General features: G+C 43.1%; 5 non-coding genes across 5 annotated transcripts; 4 read left to right on the top strand and 1 right to left on the bottom strand.

Annotated features, from left to right (window-relative positions):
• Nucleotides 1-534: 534 nt before the first annotated feature.
• Trnat-ugu (transfer RNA threonine (anticodon UGU)) lies at nt 535-609 on the bottom strand. Its single transcript has one exon. It is a non-coding gene; the product is annotated as a tRNA-Thr (tRNA).
• A 458-nt stretch (nt 610-1,067) lies between these two features.
• On the top strand, nt 1,068-1,142 carry Trnat-ugu (transfer RNA threonine (anticodon UGU)). The gene has a single exon. It is a non-coding gene; the product is annotated as a tRNA-Thr (tRNA).
• A 331-nt stretch (nt 1,143-1,473) lies between these two features.
• On the top strand, nt 1,474-1,548 carry Trnat-ugu (transfer RNA threonine (anticodon UGU)). The gene has a single exon. It is a non-coding gene; the product is annotated as a tRNA-Thr (tRNA).
• Nucleotides 1,549-1,879: 331 nt separating this feature from the next.
• Nucleotides 1,880-1,954, top strand: Trnat-ugu (transfer RNA threonine (anticodon UGU)). The gene has a single exon. It is a non-coding gene; the product is annotated as a tRNA-Thr (tRNA).
• A 331-nt stretch (nt 1,955-2,285) lies between these two features.
• On the top strand, nt 2,286-2,360 carry Trnat-ugu (transfer RNA threonine (anticodon UGU)). Its single transcript has one exon. It is a non-coding gene; the product is annotated as a tRNA-Thr (tRNA).
• Nucleotides 2,361-13,767: the final 11,407 nt, after the last annotated feature.

The raw sequence follows: 13,767 nt of genomic DNA, 5'->3' as shown, positions 1-13,767 counted from the left end.
AGTCACCATCCATTCCGTTCAACTGCTCTTCCAAGTCCTTTGCTGTCTCTGAGAGAATTACAATGTCATCGGCGAACCTCAAAGTTTTTATTTCTTCTCCATGGATTTTAAAACCTACTCCGAATTTTTCTTTTGTTTCCTTTACTACTTGCTCAATATACAGATTGAATAGCATCGGGGAGAGGCTACAACCCTGTTTCACTTCCTTCCCAATCACTGCTTCCCTTTCATGTCCCTCGACTCTTATAACTGGTTTCTGTAAAAAATTGTAAATAGCCTTCCGCTCCTTGTATTTTAGCCCTGCCACCTTCAGAATTGAAAGAGAGTATTCCAGTCAACATTGTCAAAAGCTTTCTCTAAGTCTACAAATGCTAGAAACGTAGGTTTGCCTTTCCTTAATCCTTCTTCTAAGATGAGTCGTAAGGTCAGTATTGCCTCACGTGTTCCAGTATTTCTATGGAAATGATAATTAAATGAACACCCTAGCTGCAAGCAGGCGTTGATACACTTCATTGGGGACATGTTGAAAATGTGTGCCCCGACCGGGACTCGAACCCGGGATCTCCTGCTTACATGGCAGACGCTCTATCCATCTGAGCCACCGCGGGCACAGAGGATAGTGTGTCTGCAGGGACTTATCCCTTGCACGCTCCCCGTGAGATCCACATTCCCAACATGTCCACAACACTACATTCGTAGTGCGCCTATTAGATGTTTGCCCATCATACTCATTACTCGTGGCAGATTAATCTACCAAGTCCCGTACGAGTTCGGGCATAGCGTGTGCGTTCGCACACAAGAAGGTCAAAGGCCGGGAACCCATATTTATTTTAACTATATATGACCATGCAGCTTTGCTAGAATTGAAATGATAATTAAATGAACACCCTAGCTGCAAGCAGGCGTTGATACACTTCATTGGGGACATGTTGAAAATGTGTGCCCCGACAATGATGGGCAAACATCTAATAGGCGCACTACGAATGTAGTGTTGTGGACATGTTGGGAATGTGGATCTCACGGGGAGCGTGCAAGGGATAAGTCCCTGCAGACACACTATCCTCTGTGCCCGCGGTGGCTCAGATGGATAGAGCGTCTGCCATGTAAGCAGGAGATCCCGGGTTCGAGTCCCGGTCGGGGCACACATTTTCAACATGTCCCCAATGAATTGTATCAACGCCTGCTTGCAGCTAGGGTGTTCATTTAATTATCATTTCAATTCTAGCAAAGCTGCATGGTCATATATAGTTAAAATAAATATGGGTTCCCGGCCTTTCACCTTCTTGTGTGCGAACGCACACGCTATGCCCGAACTCGTACGGGACTTGGTAGATTAATCTGCCACGAGTAATGAGTATGATGGGCAAACATCTAATAGGCGCACTACGAATGTAGTGTTGTGGACATGTTGGGAATGTGGATCTCACGGGGAGCGTGCAAGGGATAAGTCCCTGCAGACACACTATCCTCTGTGCCCGCGGTGGCTCAGATGGATAGAGCGTCTGCCATGTAAGCAGGAGATCCCGGGTTCGAGTCCCGGTCGGGGCACACATTTTCAACATGTCCCCAATGAAGCGTATCAACGCCTGCTTGCAGCTAGGGTGTTCATTTAATTATCATTTCAATTCTAACAAAGCTGTATGGTCATATATAGTTAAAATAAATATGGGTTCCCGGCCTTTGACCTTCTTGTGTGCGAACGCACACGCTATGCCCGAACTCGTACGGGACTTGGTAGATTAATCTGCCACGAGTAATGAGTATGATGGGCAAACATCTAATAGGCGCACTACGAATGTAGTGTTGTGGACATGTTGGGAATGTGGATCTCACGGGGAGCGTGCAAGGGATAAGTCCCTGCAGACACACTATCCTCTGTGCCCGCGGTGGCTCAGATGGATAGAGCGTCTGCCATGTAAGCAGGAGATCCCGGGTTCGAGTCCCGGTCGGGGCACACATTTTCAACATGTCCCCAATGAAGTGTATCAACGCCTGCTTGCAGCTAGGGTGTTCATTTAATTATCATTTCAATTCTAGCAAAGCTGCATGGTCATATATATTTAAAATAAATATGGGTTCCCGGCCTTTGACCTTCTTGTGTGCGAACGCACACGCTATGCCCGAACTCGTACGGGACTTGGTAGATTAATCTGCCACGAGTAATGAGTATGATGGGCAAACATCTAATAGGCGCACTACGAATGTAGTGTTGTGGACATGTTGGGAATGTGGATCTCACGGGGAGCGTGCAAGGGATAAGTCCCTGCAGACACACTATCCTCTGTGCCCGCGGTGGCTCAGATGGATAGAGCGTCTGCCATGTAAGCAGGAGATCCCGGGTTCGAGTCCCGGTCGGGGCACACATTTTCAACATGTCCCCAATGAAGTGTATCAACGCCTGCTTGCAGCTAGGGTGTTCATTTAATTATCATTTCAATTCTAGCAAAGCTGCATGGTCATATATAGTTAAAATTTCTATGGAATCCAAACTGATCTTCCCCGATGTCGGTTTCTACTAGTTTTCCATTCGTCTGTACAGAATTCGTGTTAGTATTTTGTAGCTGTGGCTTATTAAACTGATTGTTCGATAATTCTCACATCTGTCAACACCTGCTTTCTTTGGGATTGGAATTATTATATTCTTCTTGAAGTCTGAGGGTATTTTGCCTGTTTCATACATCTTGCTCACCAGATGGCAGAGTTTTGTCAGGACTGGCTCTCCCAAGGCCGTCAGTAGTTCCGATGGAATGTTGCTACTCCGGGGCCCTTGTTTCGACTCAGGTCTTTCAGTGCTCTGTCAAACTCTTCACGCAGTATCGTATCCCCCATTTCATCTTCATCTACATCCTCTTCCATTTCCGTAATATTGTCCTCAAGTACATCGACCTTGTATAGACCCTCTATATACTCCTTCTACCTTTCTGCTTTCCCTTCTTTGCTTAGAACTGGGTTTCCATCTGAGCTCTTGATGTTCATACAAGTGGTTCTCTTATCTCCACGCCTACTACAGTAGTACAAGTTTATATATCAACTAGCTCTGCAGATGATGAAGAAATTGAAGAAATGTATGATGAGATAAAAGAAATTATTCAGGTTGTGAAGGGAGACGAAAATTTAATAGTCATGGGTGACTGGAATTCGAGAGTAGGAAAAGGGAGAGAAGGAAACATAGTAGGTGAATATGGATTGGGGCAAAGAAATGAAAGAGGAAGCCGCCTGGTAGAATTTTGCACAGAGCATAACTTAATCATAGCTAACACTTGGTTCAAGAATCATGAAAGAAAGTTGTATACATCGAAGAATCCTGGAGATACTAGAAGGTATCAGATAGATTACATAATGGTAAGACAGAGATTTATTAACCAGTTTTTAAATTGTAAGACATTTCCATCGGCAGATGTGGACTCTGACCACAATCTATTGGTTATGAACTGTAGATTAAAACTGAAGAAACAGCAAAAAGGTGGAAATTTAAGGAGATGGGACCTGGATAAACTGAAAGAACCAGAGGTTGCACAGAGTTTCTGGGAGGGCATAAGGGAACAATTGACAGGAATGGGGGAAAGAAGTACAGTGAAGAAGAATGGTTAGCTCTGAGGGATGAAGTGGTGAAGGCAGCAGACGATCAAGTAGGTAAAAAGACGAGGGCTAATAGAAATCCTTGGGTAACAGAAGAAATATTGAATTTAATTGATGAAAGGAGAAAATATAAAAATGCAGTAAATGAAGCAGGCAAAAAGGAGTACAGACGTCTCAAAAATGAGATCGACAGGAAGTGCAAAATGGCTAAGCAGGGATGGCTAGAGGACAAATGTAAGGATGTAGAGGCTTATCTCACTAGGGGTAAGATAGATACTGCCTACAGGAAAATTAAAGAGACCTTTGGAGAAAAGAGAGCCACTTGTATGAATATCAAGAGCTCACGTGGAAACCCAGTTCTAAGCAAAGAAGGGAAAGCAGAGGTGGAAGGAGTATATAGAGGGTCTATACAAGGGCGATGTACTTGAGGACAATATTATGGAAATGGAAGAGGATGTAGATGCAGATAAAATGGGGGAAACGATACTGCGTGAAGAGTTTAACAGAGCACTGAAAGACCTGAGTCAAAACAAGGCCTGGGAGTAGACAACATTCCATTAGAACTACTGATGGCCCTGGGAGAGCCAGTCGTGACAAAACTTTACCATCTGGTGAGCAAGATGTATGAGAGGGGCGAAATACCCTCAGACTTCAAGAAGAATATAATAATTCCAATCCCAAAGAAAGCAGGTGTTGATAGATGTGAAAATTACCGAACTATCAGTTTAATAAGTCACGCCTGCAAAATACTAACGCGAATTCTTTACAGACGAATGGAAGAACTGGTAGAAGCGGACCTCGGGGAAGATCAGTTTGTATTCCGTAGAAATATTGGGTGAAGATTTGTCTGATGTGATAGAAGAAGAAACAGGAGTCGATTTAGAAGAGATAGGGGATCCAGTATTAGAATCGGAATTTAAAAGAGCTTTGGAGGACTTACGGTCAAATAAGACAGAATGGATAGATAACATTCCATCAGAATTTCTAAAATCATTGGGGGAAGTGGCAACAAAACGACTATTCACGTTGGTGTATAGAATATATGAGTCTGGCGATATACCATCTGACTTTCGAAAATGCATCATCCACACAATTCCGAAGACGTCAAGAGCTGACAAGTGCGATAATTATCGCGCACAATCAGCTTAACAGCTCATGCATCGAAGCTGCTTACAAGAATAATATACATAAGAATGGAAAAGAAAATTGAGAATGCGCTAGGTGACGATCAGTTTGGCTTTAGGAAAAGTAAAGGGACGAGAGAGGCAATTCTGACGTTACGGCTAATAATGGAAGCAAGGCTAAAGAAAAATCAAGACACTTTCATAGGATTTGTCGACATGCAAAAAGCGTTCGACAATATAAAATGGTGCAAGCTGTTCGAGATTCTGAAAAAAGTAGGGGTAAGCTATAGGGAGAGACGGGTCATATACAATATGTACAACAACCAAGAGGGAATAATAAGAGTGGACGATCAAGAACGAAGTGCTCGTATTAAGAAGGGTGTAAGACAAGGCTGTAGCCTTTCGCCCCTACTCTTCAGTCTGTACATCGAGGAAGCAATGATGGAAATAAAAGAAAGGTTCAGGAGTGGAATTAAAATACAAGGTGAAAGGATATCAATGATACGATTCGCTGATGACATTGCTATCCTGAGTGAAAGTGAAGAAGAATTAAATGATCTGCTGAACGGAATGAACAGTCTAATGAGTACACAGTATGGTTTGAGTGTAAATCGGAGAAAGACGAAGGTAATGAGAAGTAGTAGAAATGAGAACAGCGAGAAACTTAACATCAGGATTGATGGTCACGAAGTCAATGAATTTAAGGAATTCTGCTACCTAGGCAGTAAAATAACCAATGACGGACGGAGCAAGGAGGACATCAAAAGCAGACTCGCTATGGCAAAAAAGGCATTTCTGGCCGAGAGAAGTCTACTAATATCAAATACCGGCCTTTAATTTGAGGAAGAAATTTCTGAGGATGTACGTCCGGAGTACAGCATTGTATGGTAGTGGAACATGGACTGTAGGAAACCCGGAACAGCAGAGAATCGAAGCATTTGAGATGTGGTGCTACAGACAAGTGTTGAAAATTAGGTGGACGGATAAGGTAACGAATGAGGAGGTTTCTACGCAGAATCGGAGAGGAAAGGAATATGTGGAAAACACTGATAAGGAGAAGGGACAGGATGATAGGACATCTGCTAAGACATGAGGGAATGACTTCCATGGTACTAGAGGGAGCTGTAGAGGGCAAAAACTGTAGAGGAAGACAGAGATTGGAATACGTCAAGCAAATAATTGAGGACGTAGGTTGCAAGTGCTACTCTGAGATGAAGAGGTTAGCACAGGAAAGGAATTCGTGGCGGGCCGCATCAAACCAGTCAGTAGACTGATGACCAAAAAAAAAAAAAAAAAAGAAATATTGGAACACGTGAGGCAATACTGACCTTACGACTTATCTTAGAAGAAAGATTAAGGAAAGGCAAACCTACGTATCTAGCATTTGTAGACTTAGAGAAAGCTTTTGACAATGTTGATTGGAATACTCTCTTTCAAATTCTGAAGGTGGCAGGGCTAAAATACAAGGAGCGGAAGGCTATTTACAATTTTTTACAGAAACCAGTTATAAGAGTCGAGGGACATGAAAGGGAAGCAGTGATTGGGAAGGAAGTGAAACAGGGTTGTAGCCTCTCCCCGATGCTATTCAATCTGTATATTGAGCAAGCAGTAAAGGAAACAAAAGAAAAGTTCGGAGTAGGTATTAAAGTCCATGGAGAAGAAATAAAAACTTTGAGGTTCGCCGATGACATTGTAATTCTATCAGAGACAGCAATGGACTTGGAAGAGCAGTTGAATGGAATGGACAGTGTCTTGAAAGGAGGACATAAGACGAACATCAATAAAAGCAAAACAAGGATAATGGAATGTGGTCGAATTAAGTCGGGTGATGCTGAGGGAATTAGATTAGGAAATGAGACACTTAAAGTAGTAAAGGAGTTTTGCTATTTGGGGAGCAAAATAATTGATGATGGTCGAAGTAGAGAGGATATAAAATGTAGACTGGCAATGGCAAGGAAAGCGTTTCTGAAGAAGAGAAATTTGTTAACATCGAGTATAGATTTAAGTGTCAGGAAGTCGTTTCTGAAAGTATTTGTATGGATTGTAGCCTTGTATGGAAGTGAAACGATAAATAGTTTGGACAAGAAGAGAATAGAAGCTTTCGAAATGTCGTGCTACAGAATGATGCTGAAGATAGATGGGTAGATCACATAACTAATGATGAATTATTGAATAGAATTGGGGAGAAGAGGAGTATGTTGCACAACTTGACAAAAAGGAGGGACCGGTTAGTAGGACACGTTCTGAGGCATCAAGGGATCACACATATAGCATTGGAGGGCAGCGTGGAGGGTTAAAATCGTAGAGGGAGACCAAGAGATGAATACACTCAGCAGATTCAGAAGGATGTAGGTTGCAGTAAGTACTGGGACATGAAGAAGCTTGCACAGGATAGGGTAGCATGGAGGGCTGCATCAAACCAGTCTCAGGACTGAAGACCACAATAACACCATCGTAGATAATTACGATTCATACAGTTTTGGGTGCTAATTCGAATTCCAATAGAAATGTCACCCAGTAATGTGCAGCTTACAATGTAGTCAAACGTCAGATTAGTTCCATGGCAGACTTGCAGCTGCTGCAGCGGCTGACTGCAGCCGGCAGTTGGTATCTTCGTAGTGGTAGGCTCACAACAGATTGCCCGCCTCGGCCTCTCCGGACTCTCTGTACAGCATACGCTTATACTGGTGACGCCACCGCTCCGAGTCGAATATCTCACGACAACTAGTAGGTGTCGTCAAGTGGCACAGCACATAATACAACAGTGTCAGTCTTATTTCCTGAAATTATGTTCATAGTTATTAAAAACCATTCACAGAAGATGTGGCTGTAGCTAGATGTCGAGTAGTGTAACAGTGCGATTGACTTCGCAGGAGAGCTTCTGTGAAGTTTGGAAGGTAGGAGACGAGTTACTGGCGGAATTAAAGCTGTGAGGACGGGCCATGAGTCGTGCTTGGGTAGCTCTTTCGGTAGAGAACTTGCCCGCGAAAGGCAAAGGTCCCGAGTTTGAGTCTCGGTACGGCACACAGTTTTAATTTGCCAGGAAGTTTCATATCAGCGCACACTCCACTGTAGGGTGAAAATTTCATTCTAGACACCCACCCATGCTCGAGGAAGGACTCGAAACTCCGCCGTGACCAGCAGCACATATGGCGCTTCTACTAGCCGCCACGTGTTGGCACCAGTTAAGCAAATTTGACTGTTTCATACGTGCCACGGCGAAGTGTCGCAAATCTTGATCTACTCAGTATTGTGAATTCAACAAGCACATAAGCTTTGAAGCGTTCTCTGCAAGCCCGAAGTTCCTTGTCACTAAACCTGCTCTTTATCTACTCGATTAAGCCTTGCACCCTTATCGCTAGTTCCGGAGCGTGTTAAATTTTAAAGCCCTTTAGCCGTAAAGTATGAACTATTGAATTTTTCCTTTTTATTCAGTCTTAGCTAACTACAGTCAGCGTGAAATTTGCCTGCTAGTTGCCTGTTGGCTGTGATAACTGTCTGCTGTAACTTGCCACCTTTTCGCGAATTTTAGGGGGCTGTAAATTTATTTAAGGGTCATTGTTAACGCTTCTGCTGGTGTGTGATACTTGGGAGTAACACTTAAATTGTATGTTTTCCCAGCTTATCTTGTATTTTGGGGGATTCTGTATTTATTTAAGGGTCATTGTCAATTTTTCCGCTGGTGTGTACCAGCTGGTAGTGACATATAATCTGTATGTCTTCCCAGATTTTCTTGTATTTTGGAGGATTCTGTATTTTATTATTTAAGGGATTTTATTCAGGTTATAAATTGTTAAGGGCTTTCCAGCAGCCACAGTCAGTTGGGTTATTTGTTAGCCTTGGGTGGGCGTTCCTATTGTTTAATATTTTTACCCAAGCTTGGGAATTGTTAGTGCCTTTCGTGGCACTCACTTCTAATTTAATGTAGTGGTAAATTCAGTTTGTTTGAATATTCTTGCAGTCGTGTCTATTTGGTGTGAATTCTTACTTGCATTTGCCTGCTCATATATATCAAGTTTTAAGCCCTGTTTTTAATGGTATAAATTGTTAAGGTTCTTGCTAATGAGTTGATCCTGTTAAAGTTCTTTAAATTAATATGAGAGGTGTTATTCGTTTTTTGACTAGGTTTTAATTTGCAATCTTAATAATTTTTGATAAGCAATAAAGTGTATTCCATGAAATGACAAATGATGAAATATGTGAATCCTCTTCCATGTCTTCTTCCTTAAAATTTTCCCAACTCTTGTGGCGTATCATAATAGTAACTAAAGTATAGTTTTAGTACCTGCGTATTGTTATGACGCCTAATCTGACGTAAGAGATTACAGACCAGCTGACGCCACAGGAACGCTGTCTGGCGTTGGGGAAGGGAAAGGGTTAGCGAAGGATTGGACGATAGCGAAGAAATTGTGTGAAGAACTGCTATTCTGTCGAGTCGCACTTCCCTCTTGTTTGTATACGAAATGAGTTTTCAAGGCAGACATGAACGTGTTTCATAAATGAAGCGAACAGTCTCTATACTTGCGACAACGCTATCGATCTCAGCGGAGGTACTGGGTTTATTTGTAAACAATGTACGTGAACGACCTTCAGGTCTCATCTTCTCCAAAGCATTACTGACACCTTCTGCTTCGGTGACGTTTAATCACAATGCAGAGATGGCGGTTCTAATTTGTTCGATGTTTTGGACAAGATGGATAAATACTCTTAAACAACCTTTCTCGTAATTCTTTCAGTGTATCACCAATACCCTAAACCTCGGAAACAACTTCACTCAAATTGCCTTGAGTTGAACTAAAGAATAACTGAATAAGAAATCTGAAGAAAACTGCCTTGGTGTTCAGGAACCACAAGTGTTAACAATTTCTTTACCCATCTCAACAGATAAACGATCAGTGCTCTCAGTCGTCGGAGAAATAGATTTATATGTTTTATTAAACTGTTCAGACATCTCTATACCATTAAACAATCCACCAGCCGAAACTTGAACTACGATCCCCATCGGGAAAGCTTCACTCTTACCATTAAACGATGTACCGTGGCATTCTAATATGTTATTTTTGTCCTGAACCTGCATAAACGTATTTTGTTATTCATCAATTACACAAATTTGATTCAGATCTCTGTTTCCTGTGTTTAAGTTTTGGAGTCAGTAACACAAATGGTTACTCCGAGTTTGAGTCCGGTATATTTGAAGTCGGTAACGCTACTGGATTCTAACAGTGTTTATTTGGCCACCGACGAGTAGGGTGTAACAAACGTAAACGGGCTATCTACAGTATTTCGCGAACGCTCGCCGTAGCGGGCAGCGCGCACAGCTCCACTACTGTCCGCCGGTTGACTACGGATCAACTCACTTCGGATTTGTTCTCGTTTGAGACACGACACCCTCAGTACGCCTCTTTGCTCTATTGTTGGTAACAAAGGCACCTATGACATGAACTCAGGTGTAGGCACCGCACTTAACAAACTCAGAAAGTAGAACTGAGAAGTGTGATGTTGTTAATTGTAATGTAATGCTTTCAATTTTTAATTTTTGACTTGATCATGTCTGCCCTAAAATTTGACTATTGCCTTCGCGTAATGTAATTTTACAACTTTTAAAATTTCGTTTTGATGAAGACATCCTTAGAGTTGTCGAAACCTAGGACAATGTACTAAACAATTATTTGCAACCGTCTGGCTGTGTTGTTTTGTCCATTGAAACTTACATACGGCTGCTGAAAGATAGTCATGTTCAAAGCCGTAAATTTGTAGGAACTGTGGAAAAGAGTGAGTAAATAAGATCTTGAACTGGAACCCATGTCAAGTTGCACCTTCCACCTACTTCTCTACATAGTCGCCGCTACAACTTATAGTGTTCTTGTAGTGTTGTATCAACTTTCCAATATCCTGGTCATGGAAAGCAGCCACCTGTGCTTTCGGCCAGCTACCTGCTCTGGTCTGCTGTTCGTTGTCTGTGGAAAGTTTTGTCGTCATAGCCAGCGGTTCTTGTGAGCAGAGATGAGACTCAGGGGGAGCCAATTACAGACGGTATTGTGGGTGATGAAATGCTCCTCATCGGAAACGCTGCAGGAGCGTCTCCATTGCCCCTGCAGTGTGCGGCCGAGGAACTGCTCGACAGTTGTGTCATGTGCGCTGCATGTCACAGGAAAAATCTCTAACCTGGTCCTCTGGTCCTCATACTTGGCGAGTGACGCTATTTCCTGGAAACAGCGACGCAACACGATCGACGGGCATACTAGAGACACTGCCCAACACAGCTGTGGAAAGCTTTACCGGGTTTTCCCAGTGGTTTCCATTTCACGACTGATTGGAACTTACTTTCTGGGCAACTCTCGTATATAAAAACCAATACATAAAGAACCACCACATGGCCTCTTCCAATTTGGGTTTGCGGCGTATCTTCGTAGCAACACAGTGACGTCTGAAGACGGTGAAGGTACTCTTTCTTGAAGCTGTTGCGTAATTACTGCGAAAAGTGTTTGTGATGGGGTCTTACGTTGTGAAGAAACATCTTGATAAAGGCGACGAGTGGCTCTTCCATTACCGTGAGCTTTGCCATTCAGAAATATCATGTCGATGCATTCTGCAAACGTGTACTCAGCCACACTGTTCTAACAGTCACAGACAGATGAATGAGGCTAAAAACAGGTCAAAGAGGCAGGATAGACGTCAAATCACATCAGCTGATCCGACGTAACCACTCCCTACCATGACGGCCATGTTGCGTATCTACCCACCAAACATGTTTTCAAACGGCTGTAGCCAGGAAACGTTACTTTTCCAGACATGGGTTGTCCAGAATGTTCTTCAAAGCACTCGTGAACAATTGTGGGCCAATGACATGCAGCATTGTCATCCATATAAATTCCATGTCTTTTGGGAGCATTAAATCCATGATTATGTACCTATTCATCTACAATTCCTTGATGTTTGTAACGGGAACTTCTGAACACATTGTATGGGTACACATTCAAATATATAAAAACACTTTTTAAATCCAGTGACAGTAAACAATGACACAAGCGTGGGTTACCAATTTCGTGCCACTAATCCCCGCAAAACCGGTCATAAATTATTATACAAAATCCTTTTACATTCTGGTAGGCGAGCTATAACCATTATGATGGAAAACATTGCAACCACTCTGAAATAGGAAATGTTGGCTAAGGTCAACGTAGCAGCGTCCATCCACGGAAACACACAAGTCACTCATCTGTGGTGGACAGGAGAGATGAAAACGTTTTGCTTTAAAATGTTTCTCAACGGGTCGCAATGCAGTGAATGAAATCAACAACTGCTAGCTTCTTACGTACAGCTGTCAATGGCCTGCCATAACCAACCCTTCAGACTGTAGCTAGTTCAAGCCGAGGACCTTCAGATGTAGTACGCTGAAGCGGCAGAAGTCGTGAGATATCTCATAATATCGTGGTAGACCACCTCTTGCCCGGCACTGTGCAAAAGTCGCTGCAAGCCCATTGTAGAAATATTGACCATAATTGCGAATGTGTTGCCGGTGCAAGATTTTGTGCACGAACTAACCTCTCGATTGTGTCCCATAAATGTTCAATGGGATTCATGTCAGGCGATTTGGGTGACCAAATCATTCACTCGAGTTTTCCAGAATGTTCTTCAAAGCACTCGTGAACAATGGTGGCCAAGTAACATGCAGGTTTGTCGTTCATAAAAATTCCACCGTCTTTTGGGAACATTATGTCCACGAATGGTTGCAAATGGTCTCCAGCAAGCAGAACATAACTATTTCCAATCAGTTGGACCAGAAGGCCCAGTCCATTCCACATAAACTTAGCCACTGTGGACCCTCCATCAGTTTGCACAGGGACTTGTTGACAACTTGGGTCCATGGCGTGGAGGGGTCTACACCTCACTCGAACCCTACCATCACCTCCTTGCAACTGAAATCGGGGCTCATCTCACCAGTCCAGACGTCCAACTCACGAGAAGCGCTGCAGGCGATGTCCGGCTGTTAGCAAAGGTCATCTGCTACCATAGCCCATTATAGCGAAATTCAGTCGCACTGTCCTAACGTTTCGTTCGTCGCACGTCCCACATTGATTTCTGCGGTTATTTCACGCTGTGTTGGTTGGCTGTTAACATTGGCAAATCTGCGCAGCACTCTGGATCGTAAATTAAGACCTTAGGCCACTGCGCTGCCCATGGTTAGAGGTAACGCCTGAAATCTGAAATTCTCAGGACATTCTTGATAATGTTGATCTGAGAATATTGACTTACCTAACGATTTCCGAAATGGAATGACCCATGCAGCTAGCTCTAACTACCATTCCGTGCTCAAATTCTGATGCTTCACGTCGTGCGTCGGAAACCTTTTCACATGAACCACCTGAGTACACTTGACAGTTCCGCAAATGCACTGCTCTATTATATATTGTGTACGAGATACCACCGCCATCTGTAATAGCGCATATCACTATCTCATGCCTTTTATCACCTCGGTGTCCGCTCCCGGTAGCTGAGTGGTCAGCGCGACAGACTGTCAATCCTAAGGGCCCGGGTTAGATTCCCGGCTGGGTCGAATATTTTCTCCGCTCAGGGACTGGGTGTTGTGTTGTCCTAATCATCATCATTTCATCCCCATCGACGCGCAAGTCGCCGAAGTGGCGTCAAATCGAAAGACTTGCACCAGGCGAGCGTTCTACCCGACGGGATGCCCTCGCCACACGCCATTATTATTATTATTATCACCTCGGTGTATACAGCGTGCATCTTCTCCAACGCGACAGAAGGTGGTAGCACTGAACCTGTGAGGTAGTTGGTAGAAGGCTGCTAATGCTGCCTTTGAGTGGTTATCATACTTTGACCTCGAGCATGGGAAGTGGTCACAATAATGTCGCTTGACAGTGTACATAATTCGCTCTGAGACACAAGACGCTCAAGTTATGCCAATAACTTTCGAAATAATGTTTAGTTAACTTAGTTTTTCACGATCTGTCTCGTTCTGATTTAACTGCTCCTTATAAGTAGTAACCATTAATAATGCTAATAATAATTATTATTATTAAGTGATGTTCTTTCCACGCTT

This window comes from Schistocerca nitens, chromosome 1 (genome assembly GCF_023898315.1).
Source record: "Schistocerca nitens isolate TAMUIC-IGC-003100 chromosome 1, iqSchNite1.1, whole genome shotgun sequence".
Lineage (NCBI taxonomy): Eukaryota > Metazoa > Arthropoda > Insecta > Orthoptera > Acrididae > Schistocerca > Schistocerca nitens.
Note: the sequence above shows the minus strand (reverse complement) of the source record. Positions and strands in the feature narration are given on the sequence as shown.